Below are 22,410 nucleotides of genomic sequence, written 5' to 3'. Positions count from 1 at the left end.
AACTTTGCTCAATATTCTGGTCGAATCAACTGTATTTTGACATTTCGGATTCCCTGAGGCCAAAAAACTTCTCCACAAAAATTGGGGACATAGATCCACGTTTTGGTTTAGCCTCCATATATAGGTATTGTCCGATTTTACTTATTTTAAAGTTTTTAACAAATTTTCCTGACCGACTTAGCTGTATTTTGGCATTTAGGGTAACCAGTGGCCAAAAAAAACTTCTCCCAAAAAAAGTGGAGGCAAAGCTTCAAGTTTTGGTATAGGTTCCATGTAATGATATTCAAACTAAACGACTTTTTTACTTCAAAATAAAATGGCGATAAAATGAAGAGTTGCAAATAGTAGCAGTCGGAATCTTCGGAGTAATTACCTCGGAGTATGTATTTTAAGAAAAACAATATTCGGAAGTGATCCCCAGTTATCCCCGGTTAGTTGTACTTTATATAAGATACTTAAAGTCGAAAAGTTTTGTCTTAATAATTAAAGATTATTTTTTTGAATATTTACAACAGTAATTAATTAAGCAATCACTTTCTTTTTAAAGCAGCACATCCAAAATGTTGGAAAAAATTCAATTATGCACTCTTTACTTTAATTTTTCCCACAATTTTTGACGAACAAAACAAATACCAAAAAAGTCGATTTAGCAATCACGAATAAAAACTCCCAATGTATGTACCGCTATAACAGCCAACTACAATAAAATATAAATTTGTTTATTGTTTTTTGGTGCCACAAGATGTTTAGAACAGGACGCCATTAATTATTTCCATATAACATAAGGTCAGTTTTCGGACTTTTGCTCCGCTAGATTTGAATTTCGCCCACAGTGTGTCGGTGCCACGGGAGGCACCGTTCTATGGGGGCTATATGAAGACGTGGACCTATACTGACAAATTTCAGATGAAAAAATTTATAACCGCAAGACTAAATACAAAATTTCAGCCATTTCGGTGTGATATTGAAGCCAAAATTTTCAAAATACCGAAAATCGCGCGGTACTGCCCTATGGGGGCTATATCAAAAAGTGACCTGTACCGACCATTCTCAGTCGGAATATTTTATATCCCCAACAAAGACCAAATACCGAATTTCAACCACTTCAGTTGGGTAATGCGGCTAAAACCTTTAAAATTAGCAAAATCGGGCGGTACCGTCCTATGGGGGCTATATAAAAAAGTGGACGTGTACCGGCAATTCTCTGTTGGAATATTTTATATTCCGAACAAAGACTAAATGCCAAATGTCAGCCATTTCGATTGGATAATGTGGCTAAAATCATGAAAATTACCAAAATCGGGAGGTACCGTTCAATGGGAGTTACACCAAAAACTATATATAATCACTACAAACTGAGCTAATATATCAATAAATATAGTAAAATTGTCAATCAAAAGCTACTTTTATCATAATTATGGATAAACATACAATAAAACATCAACTTTTATTTTCTGCACGCTATATCTGCATTTTTCCCACTGTGTGACGCGACCAACCAAAATGGCAAATCCGCAAGATAATCCTCGCAGGCAGTTTCTGATTGGTGCAGACTATGCACATCGTATTATTTCATCCAGCCATGTATCAGGTTGGAACATGGAGTATATAGGTCCACTCCTTCGGATACCTCCCACACAAAACTCGGAAAAAGTGAAGTTTAACTAATTTTGAAATTTTAGGAATTCAGGAAAAACTTGTTTTCAACGGTATAACGGTACCGTCCGATTTAATATTTGAAGTTTATCCACCTAAAGTTGCAGGCATTGGATATAGACCCCAGCGGTCAGAAAACTTCCTTGGTTTTCGTAAGATAAAGAAAATTAATTATTTCATTTTAGTTCGTAATATTCATGGTATACAAATTTCGATCCGGACGAAATCAAAGCTCTTTACTTGGTTATTTACTTAAGCTTCTTAAAGTATTTAATTGGTTATGCTGTAATATGGTATTTTGTTAAATACGTGGCACAGTGGACCAGAATCGTTTTTGCTGGTTAAAACTCTGTAATTTTTGAATAAATTTTTTTCGACAGATATTACAATCAGAATTACAGAGGACTTCAAGGTCGAAGTTACCCAGCAAAAAGTTTGCCTCCAAAGAGGCAGCTAAATCATATGTACCAGTGATCTGGAAGTGCATCAAATTATCAATATATGTTTTTGCTTCATCTGCTATATGGGTTTGATATTGTCTTTCCATCACCAGTTAAGATTTCGACATGTACTCCAACAGCACTTCATTGGGAAATTTTCTTCTCGTGAGTTAACGAAAAAATGTTCACAAATTAAATATTATTTAGTTTTTATTAACAAATTTTTTATCTCTTTGCTACTAATAAAATGTAGCGAACGGAGTGCCTTTTTCACGACTCCGTTGAACTGCATCCGGATGTTGTTAAAATGTGACAAGTGGATGTGATTCTTTGGATTGCATCCAAATGCGGTTAAAATGTGAGGTCTGGAGTGCTTTTTTCACGACTCCGTTTGAACTGCATCAAAACATGCCGTGAAAGAACTTGTCCACATGGCACTACTTCCAATTTATTTAGCTGGGTATATACATCAAAAATTGTGTTTTGTGTTTTTATATTCTCAGCATTTTTGCTAACGAGAGTAAACACTCGCGATCATCTGAGTAGGTTTGAACATTTTTTTTTTATATGTTAAGGTCACTTCGGCTGTGTTAGGAATACAGGTCCATACTATATACGGGCAAAATGTGCCTCATCGATATAATGGTTTTAGATCCCAAATATGTTTGGACAAAATCCGTTTCGGACAATTTGGAGTCAATTTAGCCATGTCCGTCCGTCTGTCTGTCTGGCTGGTGCGCACGATAACTCTCGAACGGATGAACCGATTTCGTCCAAAATTTGGCTTTCGGAATATTTTGTCCAAACTTAGTTTAAGTTCGAAGATGGGTTATATGGGTCCACTCCTTCCGGTACCTCGCCCACAAAAGTTCGAAGATGTTCGGAAATTTTCTGCGCATAATAACACTTTGAGGGAATAACCGATTTGATCCATACTTTGCAATTCGTGAAACTTCTATCAGACCAATATGGACTCACTCGGTCCACTCCTTCGGAGATCTCCCACACAACATTTCGGAAAAGTTCAGTTAAGGACCAGCTGCCCCCCATATGACGGTACATGTTTCATCAGGGGCAAGTCCATACTTCCTGAGAAAATAGCCTAAAAGGTGCCAAAACCCCCTATGACACCGTTAGTAGTGGTTGGAGCGCAAGATAATTATCGAACGGATCTGCCGATTTGGTTTAAAATTTGGCCTTCGTATTATTTTGTCCAAACATAGTTAAGTCCGAAGATAAGCCATATCGGTCCACTCCTTCAGGTATCTCCTCCACAAAAGTTCAAAAATGTTCGGAAAAATTGTGCGCACGATAACTCTTAAAGGGAGTGACCGATTTGATCCATACTTTACACACCCTAATATACATATCGAATATGGACTATATTTTTACACTCCTACACGCAAAAAAACGGCCTCTCTAACATATGTCCCAAACATATTTTGCAGCAAACATATATATGTTTGCAACAGTCCCAAACAAAATATATTTGTTTGGGTCTGCAAACAAATATATGTTTGGGTGGAAACAAATATATGTTTGGGTGCAAACATATATATGTTTGGGTGCAAAGATATATATGTTTGGGTGCAAACAAAGATATGTTTGGGTGGAAACAATTTTATGTTTGGGTGCAAACATTTTATATGTCTGGGTGCAAAAAAATACAAACCAAAAAGGCACAAAAAAAAACAAACACATGCACCAGTGGGCGCTTACTGAGAGCAAGGGAGCGTAAAATTCAATGTAAAACACTTTAAAATGTGTGCTCATTTGCTCTCATTAAGAACTCACTGGCTATCTCTATAGTATACACACAAATGTTGTGTTTTTTTATTGAAAGGCAAAAGAACAACAAACACATAGGTACATACAAAATTCCAAAGAAATACATAACACACTTTAATAAAAGAAAAACTGATTGAAATAATTTGTAAATAGTCACACTTTTAAAAAGGAAAAATATATAGAAACGTAGTTGAACGCTTCTCCTTAATTGTGAAATAAAACAAATTGTCCTCATAGTTGAAATCATCAGCGGGGAATCGGCATCTAGAATCAAATGATTATGTAATGTATTAAATAAATATGGATATGCCATATTTCAAATATACATAAGTATGTATGTAATTACCAATATTAAATGCGATTTATTCCTTGTCCAATAAAATATTTCCATTCACCTTATTAATTCAATTATAAAATGTATTGGGCAATTAATTTACTAAAAAGCACAATTTCTTTAAGAAAACACAAAACACTGGTTTATTCACTCACTTTACCGTCTTGACTCTACAAAGGCAACTAAAAAACTGAAGAAAGAAAAAAAAATATAATTCATATAATTTCTTCTTTTCTTCTTCGCCAGCTAAGTTGGTTAACAACAACAAAACAAGAAACACACGAGTTTGACGCATACATGCCACCAAAGCCCCCTTCTTCGCTTCTACGTCTTCTATTATACAATACACACAACTCTTTATTATAAAACAGCATTCCACAGCCGCGAGAGCACCGTTATTACTCTCGTTGACAAACATCCTCTCTCCACCCATGAAAAAAATTTTCTAACATAAAAAATATGTTTTACCCAAACATATCAAATTGACATATTATATGGATGTTTGGATCCAAACATATTTCTAACACAAATTTTTCTGCGTGTATAAACTGTACATTAAAATTTTTCACAATTTTCACACAAAAGTTGTGGTCCATTTTACCCTCTAAATATTATCTGATCTCCATCTCAAATTGCAAGCTTCATCTCTGTCGTATACTCTTACCATATTTAAAATTTACACACCTACCAGCCACGTAAGTCATATTTGGAAAAATTTGAGATTAATTTTTTTTATTTTTGTTCAATGGCTGGAAGCACTGTGCTACGTAACGAAAGGAACATAGTATCCGAGAAATAGCTCTTTATTTCCCAGAACTTTGCAAAAATTAAATATTTTCCAAACTAGGGGAAATTGTCGTCTTTAGAAGCAAAAATTTACTGTTTTATTCCCCTCTCTTTTCGGAACGTCAAAAACAGAAACCATCACTAACCTATTACCAAATCTTTGAACTATTAAATAATAATTACTTCAACAATGACGCTTTGTCTAGCGAAACTATGCATTACAAATCCCCAAGACAAGAAGAATAATCTCAATCTGAAATTTGCAAACATAATTCGTCCCATTTAATTAAATCTGTCTGTTAACATCGAATTGAGTTGAATGAAGGGGAGTAGCATTAAAGTGTTTTCTTTGTTGTTTTCATGATGTTTCATGTTAATTTTGGTTTCATATTTAATTCTATACGGAATAATTGTTAGCAATACCAGCCACTTCTATAGTTTTGGTCTATTTTGTGCATGTTGTTGCTGTTGTGTCAAAAGTTCTTTGTTTTACTTGTTGTTTTGCGATAGCGAATGAAATCGCAGAAATATTATTCCAGAAACATCGTTTTTTTGACATGCAAGCCTTACACTACCAATGCCTTGTTTTTGTTGTAAACATTAAATGAGACAGACTTTCACAAAACGAAAGTACTTAGACAAACCTGGCTGATTCCATTTTATTTGCTGTTTTATTGTGGTCTTCTTGCTACTTTTCTTCATTCCTTCAAGATAACTTTTCGACTTTTTTCTTAAAAGTTTTTTTTTCCATTTAGCAGGAATTAATGAACTTTTGCTTATTAATGACCGAAATAACGTATATTAAATTTTAATGTTGAAAATTCATATAAATTGAAAATGGGAAAAAGTGTTAAGTCGTATAACATTAACGAAAAGCCACATCACCTACTATGTACAATAAGCTAATACATAAAACTAAAATACATGCCCCTGCAAAATTTCAAGTTTCTACGTTAAAATATAACGATCCTATTCAAAAAATGGCATTTTGGAAAATGGGATAAAATTGCAGATTTTTTTTTTGTAATGACGGATCCCAAAACCAACCATTTCCGCGGTTTTGGTTTCATTACTTACTCCCATTCGTATATGATTGATAATATCCCAAATATTCGCCCTCATAAGACTAATATTACATAAAACAGTTTTTCATTTTATAACGTTTTCTTGCTTCTCCTGTAAAATTATTATTTTGTTAGTTACGACTTTTGCCATTTATGATGACTATATGTCGTTCCTATAACTAGCAAGTGAGCAAAGGGACGGAGCCGACTATGTGATACCCTACACCACTACTCCTGTGCATAAGCTTTTCACTGGTAAACACTTGTTCAGGGAGCTTTTATACCAAATGACTTAGGGCTAACTAAATCAAAATATTTAAAAAAATTTATATTTGACTATGTCGGCATTGTACTTGGTACTGATTGAAGACTTTGCAGAAGAGACAAAGGAGAGAAGCAGAGGTTGTTGTCATTAAAAGAAAAATAATTCCAAACATTAAAATTGGGATAGCTTAGTGTATTTTGCAATAAAATTCCACAAATTAGAAGTTGGGATATCTGAGGGTCCTTGTAAATATCTCAAGTATTTGACCACTTTGGTAAAACAATTGGCATCAATTCAAACCTCAGAACGTTTGATTGTTCTTTTGTTGAAATTCACCTAACCAAAGCTGGGGTATTCATAATTACAATTCAAGTAAAACAAGTGAGCAAAGGCTATAGTCGGGACGGGGACCACTACACTTGTGCATAAGATTTTCACTCGTAAACAGTTCTTTTAGGGAGATACTAAAGTCTGTTATTATACCAAAAGACTAAAGGCGAACTGAACCAGAATAATTAATTATTTTTCACCTATCTGGTTTTACACCAAATGACTAAAGGCGAACTGAACCAAAATTATTAATATTGAATTTATATTTGACTACTGTCGAGAGTTTTACTGGTCTTCTTGATTAGCATTTTACATGTCTTTAGTACACTAAGCAGAAGCAGAGGTAATTGTCATTAAAGCAAACACTTCAAAATTATAAAATTATGATAGCTTAGCACATGCCAAAAATTCCACATTTTGTAGTAATTTAAAGCTCAGATGGATTAGTTTCATTATCCATTCCAAAAATTGGAATATCCCAGAATCTTTTTCATATCACAAGCATTTCACCAATTTTGGTAACGCATTTGGGAACATTTTTAACCTCAGAATGTCTACATTGTTGGAACGCTTCCAACTAAAGCTGGGATACTCGCCAGTACAATTCAAATAAAAAATGGGAAAGCGGGATGTGCGCCAACCTATTTTGGGATACGACTACCAAAAGCGGAGATATTTGCATAAGAATAAAACTTTGAAATTTTGTCCACATAAATTTTTCGTCCATTACGAGTTATGAATATTATCCGACTTATGAATATTATCCGTCCAAACTCAATAGGTCTGTTCTATGGAACCGTCATTAACCCTCATGCGACCTGTAGCGTGATTATAAAAAATGGAAAAATGGGATGTATTACCGACTTTGCGATGTCTCCGTTACTTTGCCACCAACACCAACCTTCTTTGCATCATTGTAAAATGGGATTTTCTAGTTTCATAGTCATACTTTGCCTTTGGAAGATCCCCAACCAAAGCTGTGATATTCGTCATTATAATTAAAAAAAGAAACGCAAAAATGAAAAGTTGGTTTTCATTAGCGACTATTGCGATATATTGTTTGACCACCTACTACAACCTACTTGACATTGTTAGAAAGATCATATTTTCTACTTTCATTGCCAGGTTTTGCTTTTGGTATACCACTTATAGATGCTGAGATATTTGCTTTGGAATTAAACGTTGACTTCTTCTCCAAATAAGTTTTTTTGCCCGTTCCGACCCCTGAGTATTATCCGACCATCACCAAAATTAGTAGCCTTCTTCCCCTCCGGGACCCCCATAAACCACAACAATTTCGTAAAGATCCGATCAAAATTGCGAGCTGTAGGGTGATTTGGTTTGGTTTTATTTGCGTCTATTGTGATATCTTCGTTCTTGACCACCTACGAGAAGCTGAGATATTTTCCTTGGAAAAAAATGTTGACTTTTTCTCCAAATAATTTTTTTGCCCATTACGACCCATAAATACTATCCGACCATCACCAAAATGAATAGGCTCTTCCTTCTTCATTTTGGTATATATAAGTATGGGTCTACGACCATTATTTCGATGCGTTAAAAACTTTTTGGGCAAAACCAACTTATAATACCCTCCCCACATAGTGGTATAGGGTATAAAAACTTGGGTTAGATTACGGACTTATGCGATATCTCCGTTATTTGTCCACCTACGCCAACCTACTTTGAATTGTTGTACATGTGAAATTTTCCACTTCCTTTTTTGAAATACTCGTAATAGAAGTGGAGATTTTAGCATTATAATAAAACCTTGTCTTTTTCTCCACATACGTTTTTTGCCCATTACGACCCCTGAATATGATCCATCAGTCTCATTCCATTGTCAGATGTTTCACTGTGGATACCTCGTCAATTTTGGCATTAAAATTCCATAGAATAATTTTAATGGCATGGTCATATGTTTCTTCTAAGCGCTTGTAGAATATATTTTTGGTCTGTTTGCCCTTGTTTTTGGTGGGAGCATGAGCGCAAATAAAGCTGGTGTTGAAGCATTTTGCTTTTATCCGCATTGTAGCAAGTCTTTCATTCACTGGGGTGAAGCTGGAAACCAGATGTATTAATCTCCAACCAACTACAAATCCGCAACCAAACTCATGCTTTGTGTCATGTTGTTGTGACGTATATGAGTTTTGATACGAGTTATATAAGCTTTATGAAAACCCAAGGAGTATTGTTTTTTAATTTTTGAAAAAATTTAATTTTTCTGGAATTTTTTTTTAATTTTTGAAAAAAATTTTGATTTTTTTTTTAATTTTTGGAGTTTATTTATTGGTGTTTGGCCATCTTTAATATATAGGAGGATATATAAAAAAAAAACACAAAAACAGTCATATTTTGATGAAAAATAGTAAAAAAAACTCTGAAGTTTAACTTTGTCCTTGAATTTCTCTGCAACTGCCAGACCGAATTTGACCGGTTATAATTCTGATTGTCTAACAAAAAAAAGAATTTTGAAAATATTTCTCTATCCGTTCAAAAGTTACAGAATTTTGTCCAGGAAAAAACGATTCTGAACCACTGTGCAACGTAGAAAACTACTTATCGCCCTATCATTCTCGTGGTGCTCTATAATCTGCCGGTTTTTTCGGATCCGTTCATTCTCCTTCTTTTTTCAGGTGGTCTAGCCACTTTTTTTCGTTTATATTCCTAACTCTTGGATTTTCATCACGATCATTTACTAGTTCCCACGCCTCTGCTGGGAAATCTAGTCTGATTTCGGTTAAGGATCTGAGAGAATGGGCAGTTTTTCCATGGTTCAGAAAAGTTGGACGGTCAGAGGTTATGAAGTCACCTGGTCTGTTTACGGAGACGATGATCGAAAGATAGTGTGAGCCAAGGCAAATTAGAACGGGTGCCACTATGATGATGTCTGGCGAACTGTGGCAATCGCCTCTTATCATCGTAGGAGTGTCTTCATTTACCATGCAAAACGTGGAACTATCAATTTGCTCTGCCAGCGCTGTACCCCTCAGGTCCTTGCCTTTGGAAGTAACGGGGCTATGCAAAAACGTGGGGCGACCTTCCCACTTTTTGTCCTCGACATTGCCAGTCCACAGTAAGTACTTGTACCAAAATTCATCCACCTACGCCAACTTCTTCGATTTTGGCATAAGACGGTGAAATTTGTTTCCTGGTTAGCGGTAACCACAATGTTCCTTCGACTCATGAAGTCTGCTATTTCGCTGACTTTGTTGCTGAGACCGTTGCAATTGAATTGCAGGAATGATGCATTTGCGGGGCGATGAACAACAACTTGGGGTGTTAGATGCAGCGTTTGTTGTTGCTGCGTAGACTGTCGTGGTATCTGGTTAAAGGAAAAATACACAAAAATAAAAAAATGACTTTCGCTTGGTTTTAACTATTTTCTTAATGAAATTTGTATGCGTGAAAAGCTTATGCACAGCGGAAGTGATACCCAACATGTTTGGCCCCGTCCCGAACATAAATTTTGCTTAATTGTTCCCTAATGAGTTAAGAGCTAAACTTTCTCAAATTAATGTTCAATAAAATACTCCAATTGAGCGATGTATGCTTTCAAACGCTCTGATTCTAAACATTAAAGTACATATCAAACTAAAACCACATATCATATGATTGGATCAAACATTAATTGCTACCTCTAGCTTTAGAATTGAAACAAAAGTAAATTTTAATAGCGCTCCAGTTACTCAGGTATGTTCAATAGGGCTATAACCAAAAAAATACCACCACATAGCCGTGTAGAGCATGGAAAACTATTATGAAATACGGCGTCAATTTTTCTCTATCGCGAAAAAAGTTTCCGCACCAAATGCATTGAAGTTCAGTAATGCATTTTTTAATTTTAGCTGTTATGACAACATATTAGCTTTTAATTAAAATTTTTATTTTTTTGTAATCTAATTTAAAATCATTATCAAAGCGTTCTGGACCAATTTGTTCTCAAATCGCGCCATTTCGGAGCATTTTAGTAATTTTTGACACTATTTCAATTTTAGCTTTTTCTTTATAAACTCGTGAATTTTATGTTTATATTTTTTGTACCTACCGGAGAAAAGAATATGGGGTCATTTGCAACGAAGTCGCGAAAGTTACAGGCTGTTTTTGTTGGCTTTGCCTGTGAGAATCGTATATGTTTTTTACAAAAATACAACACCAGTACCACTTGGGGAATTTTGTCCTGATAATGAAAACGCTTTTCTGAGATCGATTCGGTGAAAAAAGTTTCCGCGCCGACTGTAATTACTAAAACCCTTTTGATATTTTTTCTACTTATAATTTTAAATTTTCTTTGTTTGAATAAATATTCATAGAAAAAATACAATTCTCACAGGCAAAGTCATTAAAAACTGTCTGCACCGACGTAGCCAGGGGGGGGGGCCCGGGGGGCCCGGGCCCCCCCCGAAATGATTTTTGTTCCCATAAGATATTAGCTTATGTTACACATTTTTTTTAATTTTTGAATAAAATTTTAAACTGTTTTAAATTTTTCAAGAAATATGTAAAGTATTTGGAGGAAGTATTACAGAGAATTATTTAACTACATTGGTATACTTATTGTCCAACATATTTGAAAGTATAAAAATAATAAACACTTTCGGCTTTTCGAGCAATTTTCTGCATAGTTGTTAAGTTTTAAGGTGTTGTTTAAGCGTTTAATCGTAACTTTAGGCTGACTGTCTTGTACTGAGTTCAGAACAAGACGTTTTTATACCCTACACCACTATGTGGGGAGGGTATTATAAGTTGGTTTTGGCCAAAAAGTTTGTAACGCATCGAAATAATGGTCGTAGACCCATACTTATATATACCAAAATGAATGTCTCGACGAGCTGAGTCGATCTGGCTATGTGTGTCCGTCCGTCAGTCCGTCCGTCCGTCTGTCCATCTAAACCTTGAAATCACGCTACAGGTCGCAATTTTGATCGGATCGTCACCAAATTTTGGATGTTGATAAGGGTCCCGGAAGGGAAGAAGTCTATTGATTTTGGTGATGGTGGGATAATATTTAGGGGTCGGAATGGGCAAAAAACTTATTTGGAGAAAAAGTCAACGTTTTATTTCAAAGCGAATATTTCCGTATCTATAAGGGGTATATTAAAGGCAAAGCAGAAAATATCACCTTTACAGCGATGTATGGTAGGTTGTCGTCAAACAACGAAGATATCGCAATAGTCGCTTATAGAACCCAACTTTTCATTTATTCGATTTTAATTCTAATGACGAATAACGCAGCTTTTGTTGGATACTTTCCAAAAACAGAACCTGGCTATGAAAGTAGAAAATCCTGTCTTTACAATGATGCAAAGTAGGTTAGCGAAGGTGGCCAAATAACGGAGATATCACAATAGTCGGTAATACACCCCATTTTTCCACTTTTAAAGAAATCAATCTACAGGTCGTAATTTTGATCGGATCGTCACCAAATTTTGGTTGTTGATGGGGGTCCCGCAGGGGAAAAAGCCTATTTATTTTGGTTATGATCGGATAATATTTAGGGGTCGAAATGGGAAAAAAACTTTTTTGCAGAAAAAGACAATGTTTTTTTTTTCAAACCGAATATCTCAGCTTCTATAGGGGGTATGCCAAAAACAAAACCTTCTAATGAAAGTAGTGAAACAACGAAGATATCGCAATAGCTGCTAATAGAACACAACAAACGAAATAAAAAAAACTGATCGGAAACAGATTCAGATTAGTCAAAATCTCAAGAAGTATCAGTCCGCTTTGCGGACAGGGATATACCCTGAGTCTGTGCGAACCGAAACATTAATCTATGAACAGATCAAATAGCGGCTACACAACCAAAATCTTTTAACCCAGAGTTATGTATTAGGAGATTTTTAGAATTGTGTAGCAATTTTCGGACGTATGAACTTACCAACAAAATATAGATTTTATCATTGATCACAAATGTTACGGAGGAGGTAACTGAAGAAATGGACCGGACCGGCATAGTTCATTTTGGAAGTATATCTTATTTTGGGAGTCATTCATTTCAGTGCGTCACAGTATAATTTTCAGTTTTTTTCAAGAAAAAAATATAGACTTGCCCACGAAAAACGTAATACCGCTCTAAACATAAAGAATACCGTCCTTAAACTGCATTAAACAACTATTATGAAGGTTTGTTGGGATGTACCCATTTTCGAGCTAAAACTAAGTTTGGAGAAAATATTACTATAACCAAAGTTTGGAACAAATCTGGTGCTCCGTTCAAGAAAAGTCGCACTTACCACTGTAGCTAAAATTCTTGAATTTTGGCGGGAAATACCAGAAGGAGTAGACCGAAAATCACCATCTACGAACTTTATATAAGGCTCGCAGAAATATTGCTATAAAGAATGTTTGGACCAACGCAACGAAAATTGCCGTGCACACCAGCCACTACCCATGATGGCCGTAGGTGTTCCTTACAGCTTTCGGGCCATTTTCTCTGGAAGTATGGACATGAAAAAACTTGTATTGTAGTAATAGGGGCCCCGGGAACAATTGTTGCAAAAAAAGCAAACCGTTTCCAGAGAGGTCTTTTTATTTATTAATTTATTTCATATTCTTACTTATAACTAAACTATTAGCATAAAGGAAGTTAAGCCATGACTACTGAGGTTTAAGCTTACACAGGTATATTTACTAATTATCCAGAGAGGTCTTAAACTGTACTTCTCTGAAAAATTTTCAAATACTCTGTGAAAGGTTATCGCAAGGAGGATCGAATCGGTTGATGTGTTCGAGAATTATCGTGTTCTCCAGGCAGCCAACCAGACGGACGAACATAGATAAGTGGACTCTAAATTTTCTGAAAGAGATTTCTTCCAAACACTCTTTGGCCCTAAAACCATTATTTCGATGAGGCACATTTTGACTAAAGGCTGAGAGTATAAAAAATGTAGATTGGGAATTGACAATTGTGTTCATGGATTTTTGCTAAAATTCTGGGCTCCAGAATTTCATTTTAAAGGTATTCAGGACTGATAAGACAGGAGTTTTCTTGGTGCGTGATCAATTTATGAGAAAATCCTGGATAGGAAACAAGAATTTCTATAAGAGAAGTCCGACGATTTGATGCCAAAATAGTTTATTGACGGATGCCCAATTGGGCACCAGGATTTGTCGTTACATACCCACGATTGGGTGCTAGAATTTTATCATAAATATGACTCACTATTGCTCAGCATTAGTTCTCTATCAAGAAAACCACTACCGGCCTTCAGAAATTCTTTGTGATTAGATCTACGATTGGACACCAACATATTTTGAGGGAATAACTTCAATGACAGTAACAGTAACAACGATTGGACACCTTAATTTCCGGAATTGAAAAAACTGACCATATTCTGACATTGCAGCATGATAAAAGACAAAAAAAAGAAGACACGTGTCTCGGCATTTTTTCCTATATTTATATAACTCCTAAATTATCCTGCAAATATTTAAAAAAATACTAGTGGATAACGCCATGATATCCGAACGTTCCCTCTGCATAAATCAATTCTCTACTAATCCCATTTTCCTTCCATAAATTACTCAATAAAATTGGAGTGGAAACAAAGGAAAGGTTAAGATATTTCTAAGGTTTTCCGATTGTATACTCTTTCTTTTGGCCTTACCGAAGAGATATCACTGAATTACACAACATTCACTGTAGTTGTGAGTTATTTGATAAATGATACACCCGAAAGTATATGCGACTATTAATATATCTATTGTTTGAACATATCTTAACTTTGATATGTTGTCAAAAAAGTTCTGAAAACAAGGGAAAATTGGCCAAGAAGTCTTACCTCATTTTAATAAAAAATTGGAACTAAAAATTATTTCTTCAGTAATATAAGTATAAAATAAGGTTTATATCATTGCTAAATAAGAAATTTTTGCTAACATGAACTTTCAAAATTTTGGTCAGGTGGGCCCCCCCCGAAATGAAATCCTGGCTACGTCCCTGCTGTCTGTAACTTTCGCGAATTTGTTGCAAATGACACCATATTCTCTTGTCCGATAGGCACAATAAATATAAACATGAAATTCACGAGTTTATAAAGAAAAAACAAAAATTGCAATAGTGTCAAAAATTCCTAAAATGCTCCGAAATGGCGCTATTTGAGATCAAATTGGTCCAGAACGCTTTGGTAATGATTTTATATTAGATTACAAAAAAATAAAAAATTTAATTAAAAGCAAATATGTTGTCGTAACAGCTAAAATTAAAAAATGCATTACTGAACTTCAATGCATTTCGTGCGGAAACTTTTTTCGCGATAGAGAAAAAATTACACCTTTTTTCATAATAGTTTTTCATGCTCTACACGGCTATGTGGTGGTATTTTTGATATTTGCAAAAAAGTGCAAAAAGTTATATCCCTAATGTTCAACTTACCTACCACAAGGCACATACATACATATGTATATATGTGGATGATAGATGTCATAAAGACAGGGGTAATGGGAGAAAATCCGTATGAAAAACAAACTATTTGCAGGGAAAACTAATTGAGGCCAACTCAAGTTAAAGAAACAAAACAAAAACAACTCACATGCATACAACATTGAATCGTCCTCACCCGCCAGTCCCCACCGGACCAGACATAACAAACTACCCCTCATGTTCTAACGTTGTTTTTTCATTAGGCTTCCGAGAGCATGAAACATATTTCATACGGTACATGAGTGTCCATCAATGTAGAGTGTTTGCTAGGAAGAATTTTATATCTTAAGGGGTATTTGAGCATTTTTATTGCCTTAATTATAAACTACTTTTGAACTGGTTATCAATGGCTGCCAATACAAAACGATAACATATTATTCATAGCCCCACCTAACCCATCATACAGAATTACAAACACAGACCTAAGATGTTATTGTGAGTACAAATGAGCCTATTTGAAACTTTTTCTTTAACCTCTTGGCAATCCATTGTAAGGCTAATGAAGGAAAGTAGAAATAAGTTATTTTAGAGTAGATAACTTTTAATGAAGAGGTAACAACAACCGTTTCATACTAATTCCATCTGAATAGAAATCTATTAAATGGGGCTAAAAGGTGAAGAAGCGAGTCGGTGTTGGTATGGAAATATGGAATATGTATGTACGATTGCGACGCGTTATATATTGTTTCCATTATTTGGTAATGGACGGATGGACCATATTGGCTACATATTAGAGTTGGGCAATCTCGTTCAGTTGAACGATCCGGATCACTAACTCATTCAATGGACACAGGAAATTTCTTTGACAATCTGCGTATACTTAATTTCACACGTTGGTTTTTATGATGTTACTCATTCGTCCTTGAACGAGGACAGTGATCCGGATCGTTCAATTGAACGAGATTGCCCAACTCTACTACATATACATACATATTTATTCAAAAAGTTAATAGTTTGTATTAAGAAAGAAAAAATACCAGACATATTTAGAAATATCTTTTGGCGACTTTATCCGATTCGATCAATCAAAGAGATCAATATTTTGAGGTATTACATTACTTCGAACCAAATCGTCGGTGTCATGCTTAAGTGTTCCATACGCCATTTTTGACATTTTGAGATAATGGTACCTTACTTGGTTTTAAACCATGCTCTTTCAGAGTTTTTAATCGGTTTTCTTCTCTCTGCTATAGTTTTTGAGATATTCAGATGTCAGTATGTTCCATATCCGCTTTGTGACGCGAACAAATCTTGTCTTTTTGTTCCATATCCATAAAGCCTGGCGTATGGAACAAAACAACTTTGAACTTTTTTGTTCAATATCCATGGCGTGTGTCGTATGGAACAAAAAGAGACAAAAAACGAATTGTTCCGCAACAAAAATCATGGCGTTTGGAACAAAAAAATTCCCAATTTTGTCAAGTTAAGTAAAATGTGGCGTATGGAACAAATTGTTTTAAAGGACTGAGTTTAAAAACTGAAGAATAATAGTTTCTAAAACTAAATATTTTTGAATATTGTATTGTTATATGCAAACGACAATTAATTAATAGGCTAAACAAAAAATCCCTCGTTTAAAGACAACATTTTATGTAAGCGCGCAAAAATATACGCAAATATGTTCATTCGTCTTGAAGCTACGAGGGCAGTTCGGAAACTTCTTAGTCTAGCACAAAAAGCGCGGTATAAACAGAAAAAAGTTAAGTGTTTTGGAAACTTCCTTCTCTGTTATGAACACATGTTAAATTTTGTTTCGATCTGGCAACTCCTTCATATAGAAACAGGTGTTCAAAAAAGACGCATCCGCAATTTTTTTACAATGGAAAAATTAGAAATGCGTGCTGTCATTAAATATTTACATAAAAAAAGTTTATCGGGACAAGAAATTCATAATGATATGGTGAATGTGTTAGGTGAAAGTGCTCCTTCATATGCAACAGTAAAAAATTGGGTTGCTGAATTTAAACGTGGTCGTACAAGCATTGAAGATGAACCACGTAATGGACGTCCAAAAACAGCAACAACAACAGAAATTGTAGCCAAAGTGCATGATATGGTATTAAATGATCGACGAATAAACGTGCGTGAAATTGCTAATATCATGGGCATCTCAAATGATCGAGTCCATTTAATTTTGCATGAAGAACTACAGATGAAAAGGCTTTCTGCAAGATGGGTGCCGCATATGTCAACAGTCGATCAAAAACGCATATGAATGAACATTTCTCAAGATTGTTTGGATCGTTTTAAGCGAAATAAAACGGATTTTAAGCGTCGTTTCATAACTGTTGATGAGACATGGATCCACCACTATACTCCAGAGACAAAAGAACAATCCAAACAATGGACTGAAGCTGGAGGAAGTGCCCCAAAGAAGGCAAAAACAATTCAATCGGCTGGTAAGGTTATGGCAACGGTTTTTTGGGACTTCAGAGGTATTTTATTGATTGACTATCTGCAAAAGGCTAAAACAATAAATTCAGAGTACTGTTGCAACCTTTTGGATCAATTAAATGTACAAATTCGAGAAAAACGTCCTGGCTTACAACACAAAAAAATAATTTTTCATCAAGACAACGCACCAGCGCACAAGATTATATTGAAAAATAAAAATATTTTTGAAAAACTAACTATTCTCTTTCATTGATAGGCTGAGAAGTTTCCGAACCGCACTCGTAGTGTGGACACCGACTACAGAAATAGTATTTTGAGAAAAATGCGTTTAAAGGTTTTATGTTACATTAAAAATGCAAAAAATCAGTCCGCTTTGTTCCGATCGAAATTGTTTACTTATTATGTACTTCAAAATAAGGCAACTCTATAAATCAATGTTATTGTTTTTTTTCTAATATAAATGTTTCATTTAAAGCCCTGCATTTTTAACTCCACAGTAGCACTTCGCATAAGCGAGGTGGAACACAATTGATTAAAAGTGTTTTGGTTGAAATGTGACAAAATGTGTTCCAGTGACACAAACTGCCAAAAGCATGAAAAAATGATTCCATGGAACAATTCAGCAATTGTATTGTATAAAAATTGGCCATAACTTCTAGACTATCACACATATCTGACTAAAATAAACTACTAAAATATTATATTCTTTGAGTTTAGTTAAATAGAACTGAGCTCTTAAAGTATTGGATTTTTGCACCATTTTTAGCCTGTATGGCCTCAAACAATTACTTGAGTTTTTCTCGAATCAGGCAAATGGCGTATGGAACACTTAAGCATGACACCGACGAAATGTAGCATCAATTTAAAAATTACTCTATCATGATTTTAATATCTTTCTATCAAGGTTGCGAAATTTTATAGCATGCAAGATAAACGTAGTTCTTTAGAAACAAACCAAAACAATAAAGGAAAACACATTTATATGTCAGGGTGCGCCTGAAACAACTCTAAATGGAAGGTGCTTACCCCTAGCAAGTTTTTGCTGATTCTGAAATTACAATGTTCATAGGTGAGAAAAATGAAAAAAAAAAACAAAAAATCACTGGAGCGCTTTTTAATTTTAATCGTGAGCAAAGTTCACATTTATAGGATTTTTTAGGTTTTCAGGATTTTGCTTGAAAACCGCAATTTTTATCGAAATGTAACTAAAGAAAATGTGGTAGCAGTGAAAATTCTCTACAACATCTTTTTACTCCCATTTCAACAGGGCTTGACGTTTCCATGTAAAATCCTGATAATATAAGAACCTTAAAAAATAACTTTTACCGCATTTTATTTAAACACCCCTCAATCGATTGTTTTCTTGTTTTTAGATTTTTCTCATCTGTGAACATTGCTGTTTCAAAATCTGCATAACTTCCCAGGTGTGAGCGGTTTTCGTTTAAAGCTAGTTAGTGCGCACCGTACATGGCATTGTTTTATAAGGAGGTGATACAGTCAGTGCATTGCTGCATTTTGAACTTCTATATCTCAAGAATTTTCACAGCTTTAACAATAAACCTACTATACTAAACCCAGCAAAATAAATTGGAAGTAGTGCAATGTGGACTAGTTCTATCACGGCATGTTTTGATGCAGTTCAAACGGAGGCGTGAAAAAGTCACTCCAGTCCTCACATTTTAACCGCATTTGGATGCAATCCAATGAATCACATCCACTTGTCGCATTTTAACAACATCCGGATGCAGTTCAGCGGAGTCGTGAAAAAGGCACTCCAATTCCTCACAATTTAACAGCATCCGGATGCAGTCCAAACGGAGTCGTGAAAAAGGCACTCCGTTCGCTAAATTTTATTAGCAGTTGTTAGAGATCCCTACATGTACATAAATCAGTTTGTACATCTCTACAGGCAGCGGCATATATTTTCCAAAAAGAGATAAGCGTGTTAACATAACATTTCCAAACATTTGTTAATACAAACTAAATAATATTTTATTTGTGAACATTTTTCCTGTAACACACGAGAAGAAAATTTCCCAATGGAGTGCTGTTGGAGTACATGTCGAAATTTTAACTGGTACTGGTAATGGGAAAACAATATCAAACCCATTTAGCAGATGAAGCAAAAACAGTTCAGCTTGGATTAAATGGAGAGCGGAGGAAGCACGCATGTTTGCGATTGAATTCAATGGAGAATTTTCATAATTTGTGTTAATGTAATAAAGTTCTTAATATTTTTGTTTTACACAAATAATGCATTTTATTTGTTCTGGCATATTTTGTAATGGCTTGCACAATTTCCGCAGAATGCCTGTATCTAAACACGTGCTTTCGACTGCCTCCTACTCTACCGCAAAGGGTTAGTTAAAATACAATGCCAAAGGGTCAGTTCAAATGCAGTGCTAGAGGGTCAGTTAAAATGCAGTGCCAAGTGGTCAGTTAAAATGCAGTGCAATGGAGTGCCTCTTTCAGTAGTCACGCTCTTGTAAAAATCTTGAGTGAAAATGCATAATTTGATGCACTTCCAGATCACTTGTACATATCATTTAACTGCCTCTTTGGAGGCAAACTTTTTGCTGGGAAAGTTATGGTCAATTTTACACGCTTAATACTATCCGATAATTATCAACAATTATTGGCACTATCCTTGACCAAAACAATTACCTTGTGCAAACGTTTGTCAGTATTGAACTATCAATTAATTAAAACTGAAGTTTTTTTTTGGTTTTCACGATTTTGGTTGAATTTTTCTTAAATGGAAAAATCGATTTTAAAAGATTTTTTTCATATTTTCAATCCATATGACTTGTTTTTAACTTTTTCTTCTTTTTTTTCTAAGAAAAAATGTGGAAATCAAAATACATATATTACCGTTTGAACAGCAATCCAATCCCACCATGCATGAACTGTTTGATGGATGGCTGACAGGCAGGATTTATGGATAAATACATAGTGTGATGCTTGACAAATTCTAGCTGTGTTTGTACATCCAAAATTTTTGTTTGGTTTTCAAAGCACTATAGTTAGTTTTAAATTGTGTACTCAAAAGGAGGTATTTATGTTCTCTAGGCCACGGTGTACCTGAACTAACTATAAATGAAAGTTGCTTACACTTGTGTAGTTTTTGTGGATTCTAAAACTACAATGTTCATAGATGAGAAAAATCGCAAACAAAAAAAAAAAACGAAAAATACCGGGGCGCATTTTAAATGAATCGCGGTCAAAGTTCACATTTTTAGAGTTTTTTTAGGGTTTCACGATTTTGTTTTGAAACCGCAAGTCCTATTGAAATGGAACTAAAAAAAAATATTGTAACAGTAATATTCTCAGCAAAATTGACCCTTTTGATATTTTCGTAGGTTTTACAATTTTTGAAATATAGAAGTTAAAAATGGGACAATGCACTGACTGTATCACCACCTAAAACAATGACATGCATGGTGCGTCTTAACTAACGTCAAATGAAACCCGCTTACACCTGAGAAGTTTTTGCGCATTCATAAACTGCAAAGTTCATAGATGAGACAAATTCAAAAACAAGAAAAAATCGGTGGAGGGATGTTTAAATAAATCGCGATCAGAGTTCACAGACCGTAAAAACAACTTACCGCAAATAGATCCGAGACGTGTCTTCAAAGTGCACTTTTCCCAAATTTTGTGTGAGAGGTACCCGAAGGACAGGACCAATATAATCCACATTCTAACCTGATACATATAATAATACGATGTGCAAGGTGTTGACCAATTCGAAACTCCCAGCTATTGCTATCCTGCGGATTTGTCATTTTAGTTGGTGCGGTCAGAGTTTCTTGGAGATTTTGAGCCATTATCACAGGGAGTATGGTCTTGCTCCGACAATGTACTGAAAAAATTCAAAACGACCCAAGAGGAGTTCTAAAACTTCACTTTTCCGAATTTTGTGTAGGGAGATGTACACGGAACAGTGGACAATATATTACGAAGTGCAAAATTTTCGTGTGCACCAGCCAGACAGACGGACGGACGGACATGGCTAAATCGACTTCAAATTGTCTGAAACGAATTTCTTCCAAACATACTTGGGGTCTAAAACAATTATTTCGGGAAGGCACATTTTTGATAGTATCAAAGTGCATATGGTAATATTCAAAAAAGTTTTACAATCGTTGAAGTTGAGGTTCACCATTTAATAAGTCGCGAACTGTTAATATATTTTATAAAATATGAATATAGTTGTCTGGTTTTTAGTTGACCTTTGATCTTTAAATTTCTTCTTAAGTTTTTGTTTGGCTCTAGGTCATTTCAATAAAACAAATGGTGATTTTGTTTTATATATTGGAAATCACCTGTGATGAAGAACAGAACATAAAGTTACAATCCACGTAACACTTAAAAACAAAAAATCCCTGATGATGATCGTCGAAGACGATCGAAATATCGGAAAACTAATAAAGATATAAAACAAAATCACTATTAGTTTTATTGAAATGACCTAGAGCCAAATAAAAACTTAAGAAGAAAAAAAAAATATGAATATATTTATATTAATTGAAGTGTTCTAGCCACGATCTCATAATATGGACCATAACAAATAATTTTCGTGGAAGCTGCGTTGGTGGTAATATAAAAAAATGGGAAAAATGTGTTGAAGTAAACATGTTTTTATGTGTTCTTTTTTATTTCTGGCCAAACCACGCAAAATGTGAACCTGTGCTCAAAGAAAGAACTGAACAATACCCCTTGGGCAACATGGTTCTAGTGTATGACTTTGGGATATATACACTGCATCCCCCTAAAATCGATGCTGACATTTTGAAGTTTTGATTTCAGTGTTTTTCGAATTTTTCTTATAATTAGAGGGTGCAACTAGATAATAGTCCAGACTAGTTTATAGGATTGTAGAACTCGCGATTCCACGTCGTTCGATGTATATCTCATGAGTGTGCTCC

The sequence above is a fragment of the Musca autumnalis genome, unplaced genomic scaffold, assembly GCF_047663935.1.
Source record: "Musca autumnalis isolate F117 unplaced genomic scaffold, ASM4766393v1 scaffold_1, whole genome shotgun sequence".
In the NCBI taxonomy this organism is placed as follows: domain Eukaryota; kingdom Metazoa; phylum Arthropoda; class Insecta; order Diptera; family Muscidae; genus Musca; species Musca autumnalis.
Note: the sequence above shows the minus strand (reverse complement) of the source record.